The following is a 14,308-nucleotide window of genomic DNA, read 5'->3' on the forward strand; positions in this document are numbered from 1 at the left end:
GTGGAATAGGATTAGGACGGAATTGGATAAGAAACTGCTATCTAATATAAGAGTGGATGATTCAGGGGCGGAAGAATGGAGGATGGCTAAGGTGGAGAAACTATTAAAAGATTATAAACAAATAAAAGAGAAAGCTCTTAGTCATCAATCCTCTGTTTCGCCACCAGCGCAGGCCCCTGTGAGTGAACAAACAAATACGGAAAAGTTACTATTAATGCCAATGAGAGAGTGCCAACCCACCATAGAGGCAGCCACTGGTAACATGATGCGCACCTATGTGTATGTCCCTTTATCCCGAATTGAATTAATGCATATCACCAAGTCCATCCCCGACCCCCGTATAGACCCGGCAGGATTCTACAAAGAAGTAGGAAAGTTATTCAGACCAGGGTTATTTACCGTAGAGGATGTAGATAACATATTGTTAGCCATTGTCCCAGAAGAAATATGGACCCCCTTTCGTGCCAAAGACAATGAAACAATAAAATGGAAAGATGTAATGAATGCGAGCAAAAATAGAAAACTGCATGAGGAATATCCTGAACCCCTAAGGGGGCATGGCATGGCAGTCCTGAGGGCTCTAGAAAAGGTGTTACCCCCATTTGATGTGAATGTGGAGAAACTGTCCGCTGTGATACAGGGTGCAAGTGAGGAAGTAGCACAGTACTTTCTGCGTTATGAAGCAGCATTCAAAGCGCACAGTGGGCTAGAGATAGGGTCTGAAACGGGCCAACGGTACTTTGCCACAAACTTTGTAGAGGGGCTCCACGGGCCAATTCAGGAGAACATTAGGAGGGCAGAAAGTACATGGATGACTAGAAACCCCCGGGATCTCCTCGAAATGGCCAGGTATTACGAAAGAGGGGAAAGAGTGAAGGGACAACAAAAGGCACGACAAGAGAAGGATTTAAAAACCAAAGTGTTGATGCAACAGTTGCATCAAGGGCCCCAAGGCAGGTATAACTACAATTATAACGGCCCGTCACAGGGCTATAGTAGCAACATGATAGGGGGCCAAGGGACAGGAAGAGGTACAGTGCAAGGAGGTGCGCTATATGGGAGGAGGGATGGGCTACCCCAAGATGTATGTGCCTTCTGCAAGAAACCCGGACACTGGAAATCCCAGTGTCCCCAGAGTGGTGGGAGAGTAAGGGGCGTATGGCCCCCTTCACAGACAACATTCGCCCCAGGAAATAGGACTGGTGGGTACGGCAACCAAGACAATAGAATGTTTAAACCCCCTCAACCCAATGCCTTTGACGGACAAGCAAGAGGGGATATTCCCTGGCCGGCCCCGCCTCCCCCCAATCTACTGTATCAGCCACGACAAACGACACAAGTACAAGGTGTATGCCAGGGTGAAGAATGTGGAGAAGGGGTATACTATAACGATGATTTTCAGGATAACACAAGCGATATGTCCTGTGGATGCCGGAATGAGATAGCGGGAGTGGTGCAGGTTCCTATAGACCAAAGGGGGCCTTATGCCTCTATTAGGATCGGCCCCCACCGAAACTTGAGATGTCTGGTAGACACGGGAGCTGGAAACAGTTCCGTGAATATCAGAGCCGTCCCCGCTGTCCCATTATCGGATAAAAGCAAGGTATCAGTTGGATTTGGGGGAAATCCAATAAGGACTCCTGTAAGTGAAATAGTAGAAGCGGAACTTCATGGGGTAAAATGGGAGAATGGGTGGCTGTTGACCAAATCACTGCCCAGAAAACTTGTTAGGTATTGATGCATTAAAAACGCTAGGGGCCACAATATATTGCTCCCCCCAGGGAGTGAGAATGACCATAAGCAAACCTATGAGTATGATAGGAGTAATGCAAACCCTGCCCCCGGAACTCCAAGACATCCCGAATGAACTATGGGCCACTCATGGGAATGATGTAGGAGTGTTGGATGTTTCCCCAGTAGTAATCAAACTAAAGCCCAGTGCCAGGTTGCCCAGGATAAAACAATATCGCATATCACACGAGGGAGAGCAGGCACTATATCAAATAGTACAGGACATGATACGGTTAGGGGTGGTAGAGCCAACAAATGATAGCCCTTGTAACTCTCCGATCCTTCCAGTACACAAGAAAGGTGATGAAGCCTTACCCTATCGTTTTATTATTGATTTGAGAGAAATAAACAAAATAGTAGAACCCAGATATCCAGTTGTCCCTAATATTTCAAGTGTACTCACTTTAATTCCCAAAACAGCGAAATGGTTTACGGTAATTGATTTGAAAAATGCCTTCTTCAGCATTCCTATTGCCGAAGAAAGCAGATACCTGTTTATTTTCACTCTTCGAGATAGACAGTATCCATTTACTAGAGCCCCGCAGGGATATACAGAAAGTCCCGCCATATTCAGCCAAGCACTAAAAACACAGATGGATAACCTAGCCCTACCCGCTAACACTGCTCTGATACAATATGTTGATGATTTGCTATTATGTGCAGCCACCGAAGAGGAATGCCATTATGTGACCAGATTGGTGCTAATGCACTTAGCAGAGAATAAGCACAAGGTAGCCCTAGCCAAAATGCAGTATGTAAAACAAAAGGTCCATTATTTAGGCTTTGAGCTGTCCGAAGAGGGGCGAACCCTATCTACTGATCGCATTGCTTTGATACAGTCCATAAAAGGTCCAGACACGGCAAAGGGTCTCCGAAGGATAATTGGTGTTTTATCCTACTGTAGGCACTGGATTCCTGAATTCTCTGTATTGATCCAGCCCATGCTAAAAGCCTTAAAAGAAGTACAAGAAAACGGCCCATTAGAATGGACACCTGAGATGGAAAAAGCCCTGACAGCTATGAAAGATGTTCTATGCCACGCACCGGCCTTAGGCACACCTGATTATACTAAGAGATTTTGCCTTTTTGTTGATGAACAGGAAGGTTGCGCTGTGTCAGTCTTGACACAGGAACAAGGGGGTAAACAGAGACCATGTGCATATTTTTCTAGCACTCTGGACTCAGTAGCTCGAGGCCTACCCCCATGCATGAGAGCAGTAGCTGCAGCAGCGACAGCCCTAAAACAAAGTGCAGGTATCATCCTAGGGAGTGAAGTAACAGTAAAGGTTCCACATACGGTAGATGTTCTTCTGAATAGAGTGCATACACAGCATTTGACTACAGCTAGACTCACACAGTATGAGATGATCCTGTTTGCCAGTAATGTAAAAATTGAACGGTGTAACACTTTGAATCCAGCGACACTGCTTCCTTTGCCCACCTCACCTGATGACATTAGGCATGATTGTGTGATCCAAATGGAAGAACACACTAAGGGTAGAGCAGACCTGCAAGACACCCCGCTGGTTGATAATGAGGGTATATTATTCTGTGATGGTTCCTGTTTCAAACTGCCAAATGGGGAGACAACAGCAGGGTATGCAGTAACTACAGGGGAACGGTTGATTGAGAGTGGGAAAGTGTGTGAAAAATCGGCCCAGGCAGCAGAATTAATTGTGCTAACGAGAGCATTAGTGTTAAGCAGCGGTATGAAAGTGACAATTTATACTGATTCAGCCTACGCTCATGGGGTGGTTTCCAGTTTTGGTAAACTCTGGGGAGAGCGTGGGTTTTTAACCTCCCAAGGTGATACTATTAAACATGCCCGATTGATTGCTGAATTATTGCAAGCCCTTACGCTGCCCAAAATGGTGGCCGTAGTGAAGTGCTCAGCGCATAAAAAAACACTGGATTATGTCACGCAGGGAAATTCTTTGGCTGACCAGATGGCTAAACTAGCTGCCACAAGGGACACTCGGTGGGAAGCCCGACAGCTCATAGTGGGGAGGGATGTGACTATGGAAGGGACGAAGGAGCGCGTAAAGGAAATCCAAGCAGATGCAACCATTGAAGAAAGACTATCTTGGCACAAGGATGATCAATATGAGGAGACGGTAGATGGGCTATGGGCACATACCAAAACGAACACCTGGGTACTACCTGACGCATACTTACCTGTGATAGTGAGCGTGGCTCATGGTCCAACCCACGTTAATGCAAGAACTATGGAAGAAGTTTTAAGTACTGTGTGGTACAACAAAAGATTGGGAATGTATGGTCGCCAATGGGCAAAACAATGTGAAATATGTGTTTTATATAATGTGGGGAAAGGTGTACCGGCCCCGGCGGGCCACAGTAAGTTACCCACCTGCCCTTTTGAGGTGGTGTATATGGACTTTATACAGCTGGAGCCTGTAAATAAACATTCCTACTGTTTGGTGATGAAATGTGGGTTCTCAGGATGGGTGGAAGCATATCCCCTGCGGGACAATAGTGCCACCTCCACAGCACAATGCATATTGAAACACTGGGTGCCCTTGTATACGGTCCCCAGATATCTATGGTCTGACAATGGGACTCATTTTACTGGTGAAGTAGTAAGCAAAGTTTGCAAGGCCCTTGGTATTGATCAACGTTTCCACGCAGTTTTTCATCCTCAATCAGCTGGGATTATAGAGGGCACAAATAAGGTACTGAAGAACAAACTGGCAAAGGCTTGTGCTGAAACGGGACTGAAATGGCCGGATGCATTGCCTATTGCATTATTGAGTAGGCGTACTATGCCTAAGCGTACACATGGTTTATCTCCTTTCGAAATTGTTATGGGGCGCCCACCAAGTATTGGGACCCCCATATCACCTAAGAGATTGTCTGAGCAAGCATGGCCTGCATTACAACAGTACTGTATTGGGTTAACTAATAGACTGATTTCTATTAATGCACAGGTGAACGCAGTAGCTCCATCTCCTCTGATAGGAGAAGGTCACGACGTGCAGCCCGGTGACTGGGTTGTTATAAAAGCCTTCGATCGCACCAGCGGACTGCAACCCAGATGGAGGGGCCCGTTTCAGGTGCTCCTCGCAACACAAACTGCGGTAAAAGTTGATGGCAAACCGCACTGGTACCACGTGAATCACGTCAAGAAGACGCTTCCATTACTGATTCCTCCGGAAAAGGGAACCAACCAACCCCAGGTTGCAACAGTACTGCCAGACGCCATAAGTAGGTTTGCCCATCGTCTCCGATCCCGTGACGTGTATGTGCCAAGCAACGTGTAAGGACACTGTTTTGAACTTTGATCATTAGGGAGATGAACATTTGGACTCTCTTGTTGGTTTTAGCAGAATTGTGCCTTACTGAAGACGACGGGCTTGTAGCCTGAAGGGCCTTCGGCGTTCCCCTCCTGGGACAGGCACTACGAGACGTGGGACAGATCGGAGGAAGGTTTTCAGTGAGACCTACCACTATTAGAGTAATAAGGACACTGGTGCTTTAAATAGGGGATATTGCTATATCGCTAGGTTGCAACTGATATACGCTGTATACTGAGCCATATACTGAACTATGTCTACACCCGTGTATGCTGGTTTAGTCCCTGAACGGATAAGTGTATGCTCCTCAAACACAGAAGGTAAGAGGAAAATACCAGTTTGTACCACAAGAGGCAAAATTTTGTTTTCTGTATGCACGATAGTAGTACTAATAGCATTTGCCATAATATTCTGGTATCTGGAACATCCATCTAGATATGAATTAAAGAACCTGTTGCCCGAGTCAAATGAAACAGGGAGAACAGATTGGGTCAAGAGCAGGAATCGAGATGCCTATGACCAACACGACCCGGAAGACTATGCTAAAAATGAATACGTGAAGATAATAAACACAACATATGGGGTAGTGAATAAAACTGATTGCTGGATCTGCACCCACATGCCCCGACATAGCAGTGAAGGCATCCCAGTGTACGCATCGCCAGTTACTGAGGATGCCGGGTGTACATTAATTTACATGAGAATAGTGTCAGCACAGCAATACATGATACCGAATACCGCTTTTTATGTTAGAGGAGAGAACAAAACCCTTCTAAAGGAAAAGATACGCTATAAAATCAAAACTGAGGGAATCGGGCTTGCACCTGCTATGGTACAGATAGTAAGAGAACCTCCTCCCCCTATCACCATCACACAAGAGTTTAGGCCAAAGAATATATGTTTTAAGAGGAGCGCAAGAGGTAATCAAAGAATGATCTCGGGGTGCAGTCAAATGGTGAATCTAAATAACTACACGAAGGGATTGTTACAGATTGAAGGACATGCCTATGTCTGTAACAAGAGGGCTTATTTGTGGTTAGCCAAAGATTTTGTTGGGGTATGTTACATAGCCAGAATAATGCCGGCTGTGATGGTATATGCCCCGTCTACTCTGCATAAAGAAATACACAGCAGAAATAAACGAGCAGTAAACCCAAAAATTCCTACGTATCAACCTACAGGATGGGAAACGTTTATAGATCTGATGGGGGTCCTAGTTCCTCCAGCGGGCATCTTTATGAACAGTCAAGAAATCCAAAAGCTAAACAGGGCCCTTGAGTTCGTAATCGAAGAATCTGCAGACCTAATGGAAAACATCACTTATGAAATGAAAGCAATTCGGCAAGTGGCTCTCCAAAATAGGTATGTCTTAGACATACTCACTGCAGAAAGGGGCGGAGTCTGTTTTTTGGTGGGATCCCAATGCTGTGTTTACATACCAGAAGGGAGTACAGGAATCCTGGATGGAGTAAACAAACTGCATAAAGTGGCGGATAGCATCCACCAGGAGGAAGGGTCAGGAGATAGCTGGTGGATGAAGCTCCTGAAAGAAATTGGATGGCAACTTCTTACGCCTATACTGGTTCTAGCGGCAATAGTTGTAGGAATTTGTCTCTGCATCCAATGCTTCCCGGTATGTGTGTCGTGCTGTGTTTCCATGTGTTCTTCCAGCATAACGCGCCTAAATCCAATGGATAAAAGCCATGTACAACAGGAATTTTTTGACATGGGAGGCCTGGAGAAGATTATGGTACATACAGTATGTGATGATGTTGCTTTCCTGCCATCTGCTTATGCTAGGACTGTTTAGATTGATGCTCAAGTGTGAGCAAAGGGAGGATTGAAGGTACGCATACATATGTAATGTTGTGCTCACACTTGGAGTTTGTACTAATCACCATATGTGTTAAAAGAATGTACCCTTTGTTAAAAGAAGAGGCCTTCTCTTTATACAGCGGCATTTAAGACCTGCTGACCTGGCAAGAACTTGTTTTTAACAGAAGAATTGTGTTTGGTCACTGTATGTCGAAGCATGCTGAGCCTGCTAAAACTATCTGCAGATTACGGGTGGGGAAGGAATGAGTAAGCACAGCCTCGTGCACAGAGATAAGGACACAGAGGGGCACGAGAGAGAGCGAATAACAGATAACAGGAAACCACAATAGCAGATGTTGAACTGTTGACCGTTGATGCAAAGTCATGACTGGGAGGAACCGCCTTGTGGTGGACATAATCTATGTGCAGCAATGTATGACAATGTAAAACAGATGGGTATAAAAGGACCACGATGTGCAGGGGAAAGGGTGGCACTTTGACGACTTGCTTTGCGAGACGGTTGAACTTGTGGCCCATTCGCGAATGCTTGTGTGTTAATAAAGCAATGTTTACTCAACTCTTTTCTGTTTGAGTTTTTATAGGGTCCCTTTTGTACTGGTTATGGTGACGGCGAGAAATCGCACCCACAGGCCCTTCTCTCCTCATTGCTACTCCTAACAATTTCATAGTCCTCAGGGCTGACAGAGACTCTGCCAGAGGGGGTGGCATTGCTTTTATTGCTAAGGCTTAATTAGGGCTTAGAATGTCATCACAGACCAACACTGAATCCTGTGAACTTTTGACTGTTAAACTCCCCCTCTTCAACTCACGCACAATTACAATGCATCTGATTTAGAGACCCCCGGGACCCATTGGCCTTTTTGAAGAAGAAATTATCTCCCTCCTTGCCACCAACACCAAGCCCTCATCTCAAATTGCCTCACTAGGTGACTTTAATCTCAGCCTCAACGACCCTAAAGACCAACATGCACTGGCCCTGTCTAATTCCCTGACTGACCGAGGTTTTACTCAGAGAGTCCTCCTCCCCACGCACGAAAAATGAAGAATTCTAGACTGTGTAACCAACATAACATCCATTGAACCTTTACACTGGAATGACCACTTTCTACTCTCATTCAGTCTCCAAGACTGTATGCCTCCCAATAGAGAGAGCCTCATAGCACCATCCGTGCCAACTAGAAATAAAAAGAACATCACAGTGGATAATCTTATACCCTTCCTCCAACCGTTACTCAATCCCTCACAAGACACCTCTGATCCAGCGGAACTAGTGGACCTCTATAAAACAACTATTACCACTGCCATAGACAGCATAGCTCCTTTATAATTGCGCAAAAGTAAACCAAAAGCGCACCTGAACTCGTGGCTTACCCCTGAGCTCAAAGCCTTAAGAAATGAAAAAAGGAAATGTGAATCGGCCTGGAAAAATAACCATTCCACGGCCCACAAAATCACCCTTCAAAAAATCTCTGCTAAATACAAGGAAGATATCCTGCTAGCAAAACGTGGCATCTACAATAAGAGGATCGACAAAGCATGCTCAAACACACGAGAATTTTTCTCCAGCCTTAGAGAGTTGGAATACTCTACCCCACCGACTGACGGCTGCACTAAAGACAAAGAATGGTGTACTAAAATTCAAGACACCCTAACTAATAAAAAGAGCCTGCTCCAAAAGAAAATAGCCTTTAAAAAACTCAACCTACCAGCGCAAAACCACACCACTAAACGTAGCCCCACGCTCCCCAAATCCCATCCTCGCTTCGAATTCTCTGCAGTGACTACTCTAGAAGTGCAAAACATTATCGCCTCACTCAAACCATCCAACTGACTTGCCCCCTTCATCACCAAACTAATTAACGCCTCCTTCCTCACTAAGACCATCCCTACCAACCAAAAAAACTCATGGGTCCTTCCACTTTAAAAAAAACCTACCCTGGACCCCTACAACCCCACTAATTTTAGACCCATTACCACTGTCCCATTTTTACTAAATATTTTTGATGGAGCTGCCTACAACCAAATACATTCATATTTGGAGTCTAACAAGCTTTTGGGACTCTGTCAATCTGGGTTCAGACCCCAACTTGGCATGGAAACATCCTTGATTGACCTGAAAATCCAGATTGACGAGCTAAAACATAAAGGGAAATCTGCCCTCTTGCTACTGCTGGATCTATCACCTGCTTTTGATCTGGTTGATCACAAGGTGCTTTGCAAGCATCTCTCCACAGCAGCCCATTTTTCAGTAGCAGCAACAGCCTCGATTGAATCCTTTCTTAACAACAGATCAATGAGAGTCTTCTCAGCTTGAGCGGCTGCTGACCCTATCTCCATATCCTGTGGAGTCCCTCAAGGATCTTGTGTATTGCCCACTATGTATAACGCATTCCTCAAACCACTGTTTGACGATCGTGACTGTCTGGGTGTCACCTATACTAATTACCCTGATGACACCCAGATCCTCATTCTCTTGAACGGCGAGTACAACACTGACCTTGCTCTCATCAATAAAATCTATCAAATCATTCAGGCTTGGATGGCCACCCACGGCCTATGCCTGAATGATGAGAAGAACGAGCTACTCGTCCTAGCCACACCCTCTAATCTGAAAAAAATTAGCAACCAATACCTGTCCTTCAATTTTGACGGAAATTACATCAAGGTAGCCAAAGAGGTAAAAACGCTAGGTTTTTATCTCGATTCCTCCTTGAATCTGCGCAAACAGGTCAGCGCCACTACTTCAGCTACAGCCTATACCAGCAAGCTTATCCATGCTTGCAAACCCTTCCTGTCCACCAAAAGCTGCATCACGCTGGCCAGAGCATTAGTACTCTCCAAGATCGACTACTGCAATGCACTATACCTAGGTGCCAGCAAATACATTACGAACTAACTCCAGATCTTGCAAAATAATGCTCTTAGAACTGCCTTAGGCATCTCTAGAAAACAACACATAACTGGCATCAGACGTGGTAACAACTGGCTCTCCATCCCAGAGAGAATTTAACTAAAAACAGCCTCCCTAACACTTAAATGCCTCAATAATTCAGCACCTCCCTACCTTGTCGACACATTTGCCAAAAACAATTCTACCTACCATACCAGATCTTCAAACGCCGGCTACTTACAAGTGCCCAGGTATAAGCTAAAAAAAAGCAGGGGGCAGCAGCTTCCCCGTAATGGCTGGTCAACTGTGGAACTCACTACCTACTACCCTACAAACGGTTCAGTCATTTTATAAATTCAGGAAAGAAGCCAAACTTTGGCTCACTTCTAAAGACCTACCTTTGCAGACCATCACACCCTATAGGCCCTCATCATGTATATATTTAACCTGTGACTTGACAATGCAAACTGACCTGCATTTTTAACCTGTATATTATGTATATTATATGTAAGTATGATATCTATGCAACATTTGTTTCACTGTAATGCCATTATGTGTAACTGAGTAACTGCATATCCTTGTAACCTGCGCCAAGTTACCTCCGGGTTGGACGCGCACTATAAATAAATGAACAAACAAACAAACACTGATGAGGCTGCACTGTAAGCATGGGAGCACTGATGGAGGCTGCACTGGGAGCAAGGGGAGAACTGATGGACGCTGCACTGGGAGGATGTGGAGCACTGATGGAGGCTGCACTGGGCGCAAGGGGAGCATTGATGGAGGCTGCACTGAAAGCATGGGGAGAACTGATGGTGGCTGTACTGGGAGCATGGGGAGCACTAATGAGGCTGCACTGGCAGCATGGGGAGTACTGACGTATGCTGCACTGGGAGCATGGGGAGTACTGATGGAGGCTGCACTGGCAGCATGGGGGAGCATTGATGTTGGCTGCAAGGGAGCATGGTATAGCGCTCATGGATGCTGCACTGGATGCAAGGGGAGCACTGGTGGGTGGTGGCTGCACTGGGAGCATTGGCAGTGGTTGCACAGAGAGCAATGGGAGCACTGATGGAACTGCACTGGTAGCATGGGGAGTATTGATGGAGGATGCCCTGCCAGCATGGGGGAACACTGATGAAGGCTGCACTGGAAGCAAGAGGAGCACTGATGCTGGCTGCACTGGGAGCATTGGGAGCACTGATGGAGGAAGCACTAGGAGCATGGAGGAGCACCGTTGAGGCTGGACAGGCAGCATGGGGGAGCAATTATGGAGGCTGCACTAACAGCCTGAGAGCACCGGTGGAGGCTGCACTGGGAGCATGGGGGAGCACCGGTGGAGGCTGCATAAGCAGCAGGAGGAGTACTGATGGAGGCAGCACTGGGAACATGGGGGAACACTAATGAGACTTCACTGGCAGCACTGATGGAGGCTGCAATGGGAGCATGGGGAGTACTGATGGAGGCTGCCCAGGCAGCAAGGGGAACACTGATGGAGGCTGCACAGGCAGCATGGGGAGCACAAATGGAGGCTGCACAGGAGGTATGGGGGAGCACAGATGGAGGCTGCACAGGGAGCATGGAGGAACACTTATGGAGGCTGCACTGGCAGCATAGGGGGCTCTGATGGTAGCTGCACTGGCAGCATGGAGAGCACTGATGCTAGCTGGACTGGAAGCATGAGGAGCATGGATGGGGGCTTCACTCATATCATGAGGAGCTCTGATGGAGACTGCATTGGGAGCATGGGATAGCACTCGTGAAGGCTGCACTCGGAGCAAGGGTGGGCACTGATGCTGGATGCACTGGGAGCATGGGGAGCACCGATGAGGCTGCACTGTAAGCATGGGAGCACTGATGGAGGTTGCACCCGGAGCAAGGAAGAGCATTGATGTTGGCTGCACGGGGGGCAAGGGGAGCATTGATGATGGAGGCCGCACAGGGAGCATGGGGAGCACTGATGCTGGCTGCACTGGCAGCATGGGGAGCACTGATGGAGGCTGCACTGGCAGCATGGGGAGCACTGATGGAGGCTGCACTGGCAGCATGGGGGAGCACTGATGGAGGCTGCACTGGCAGCATGGGGGAGCACTGATGGAGGCTGCACTGGCAGCATGGGGGAGCACAGATGGAGGATGCACAGGGAGCATGGGGAGCCCTGATGCTAGCTGCACTGTAAGCATGTGGAACACTGATGGAGGCTGCACTGGGAGAATGAGGAGCACTGATGGAGACTGCACTGGCAGATTGTGGAGCACGGATGGGGCTGCACTGGCAACGTGCGGAACACTGATGCTAGCTGCACTGGGAGCATGGGGAGCACTGATTGGGCTTCACTGGTAGCATGGGGAGCTCTGATGGAGGCTGCACTGGGAGCATGGGGAGTACTGATGGAGGCTGCACAGGCAGCAAGGGGAACACTGTTGGAGGCTGCACAGGCAGCAAGGGGGAGCACTGTTGAGGCTTCACTGGGAGCACGGGGAGCACTGGTGGTGGCTGCACTGGCAGCATGGTATAGCACTCATGGATGCTGCACTGGGTCCATGGGGACTACTGATGGAGGCTGCACATGCAGCAAGAGGGAGCACTGATGGAGGCTGCACTGGCAGCATGGGGGAGCACTGATGGAGGCTGCACTGGCAGCATGGGGGAGCACTGATGGAGGCTGCACTGGCAGCATGGGGAGCACTGATGGTGGCTGCACTGGCAGCATGGGAGAGAACTGATGGTGGCTGCACTGGCAGCATGGGGAGCACTGATGTTGGCTGCAATGGGAGCATGGGGACCACTGATGTTGGCTGCAATGGGAGCATGGTATAGCACCCATGGATGCTGCACTGGGTGCAAGGGGAGCATTGACGGTGACTGCACATGGAGCTTTGGGAGCACAGATGGCGACTGCTCAGGCAGCAAGGGGGGGGCACTGCTGGGGGCTGCACTGGGAGCACAGGGGAAACTCAGATGGGGAGCACTGATGGAAGCTGCATTGGCAGCATCTGGAGAGGCTGCACAGGCAGCCTGGGTGAACACTGGTGAAGACTGCAGCTCCCCCTTGCTTTGATGTCATCACAACACCTTAAGGGCTTTGTCATAGTCAGACATCTGCACTGAACGCCACCCGGTAAAGTAAAAAACACCATCTTTATCCAAAGAAGCATCATCAACAATAAGCAAAGCACAATGCCTCTTTATTTCATGATGTCTGGTTTTAATTTGAGTTCTAATGGGACATCATTCAGCGAATGGTCCAGTTATGGTCCACACGTAGTCAATGCAGTCCCTAATTTGCCCATCAGGTACCACTCAAAGTCAAAATGGAACATCGCACAAGTCCTTCCTTCTCCTCCAAACCTCTTTCCTAAGGATACAATATCCACAAATATGTCCTAACTGCCTTAAAAGTCCCTCCAGAAAATTTGAAGTACAGCGTATTTGGGTGTTGTCTATAAGTCTCCCTCGGTTTCTGTCTCAAACTTAAATCGCTGAGTTTAGGGATTGTTGACTGAAACATGTTTGTGCAAAATGATTCTCAGTGGATGGCCTGCTCCTCAGGCCTGCGCTGATTGATCGCTCAAATATCCCATGTATAGGAATTGTGGACAGCTTTTCCAATCAGAAGCAGTGCTCCAGTGAAGAAATTCTAGCTAGAGTGCCACCAGCGAGAGGACATCATTTGCCACCATCTTGATCCTAATAACAACACTTCTGGAGCCTCTCTAAGAGAGTGGGTTCCAAAATGGCACCCGAGTTGGGTTAGCATGAATCCTTGCAAAGGCCCTCCTTCCAACTGAGGAGATGGTTGGGTTGCCTCTGTCTTTCGATTCAACATTAATGAACATTCTGCAGGGCACTATCGCGAGATAATTGACACCCTCCCAGTAAGGGATTGAGAGCCAAAGGCAATGCCTTCTAACGAGGGCATGGTGCAGCTATGGGAAAATAATGAACTGTAGCATGTTCATCAATGCTTTCAGAACATGCTCGTTGAGAGAAGCTAACACCTATGGGTGCCTTTTTCTAAAAAGGCGCTAAAATATACAGTTGTATTTTTGCCTTATGTACTCACCAAGCAAATTGAATTGTATTGTAGCATAACATCATAATTAGTACCTTGAAAAGAGATAAATAGCAGTACCAGATAGTCGTATACTGATTGAGAGGGGTTATTAGTTCATATGAGTTAGAGGCCCCTTATCACCAGTTAGTGCCCTCATTCAAACTAAGTTCTATTGGATCAATAATGCCCGTTTAATTCGAGGGCTTTTACTGAATCCTCCAGCCTTAAGAGAGTAAAAGAGTGACTGAATTGTGTGTGCCAAGCGCTTTGGAAAATATTCAGATGAGTGGAATTTCATTGCTAATCCATTGCATATACACAACTACTTGTCACAATAACTACAAATGATTTGTCAAAATTAAGTCTTCTATAAAATACTGGCCAATGTGTTACTGGGCTAAGGGTACTTGATGATGTCCAGGG

Source organism: Ambystoma mexicanum, chromosome 9, assembly GCF_040938575.1.
Source record: "Ambystoma mexicanum isolate Mex_15411 chromosome 9, UKY_AmexF1_1, whole genome shotgun sequence".
Classification (NCBI taxonomy): domain Eukaryota; kingdom Metazoa; phylum Chordata; class Amphibia; order Caudata; family Ambystomatidae; genus Ambystoma; species Ambystoma mexicanum.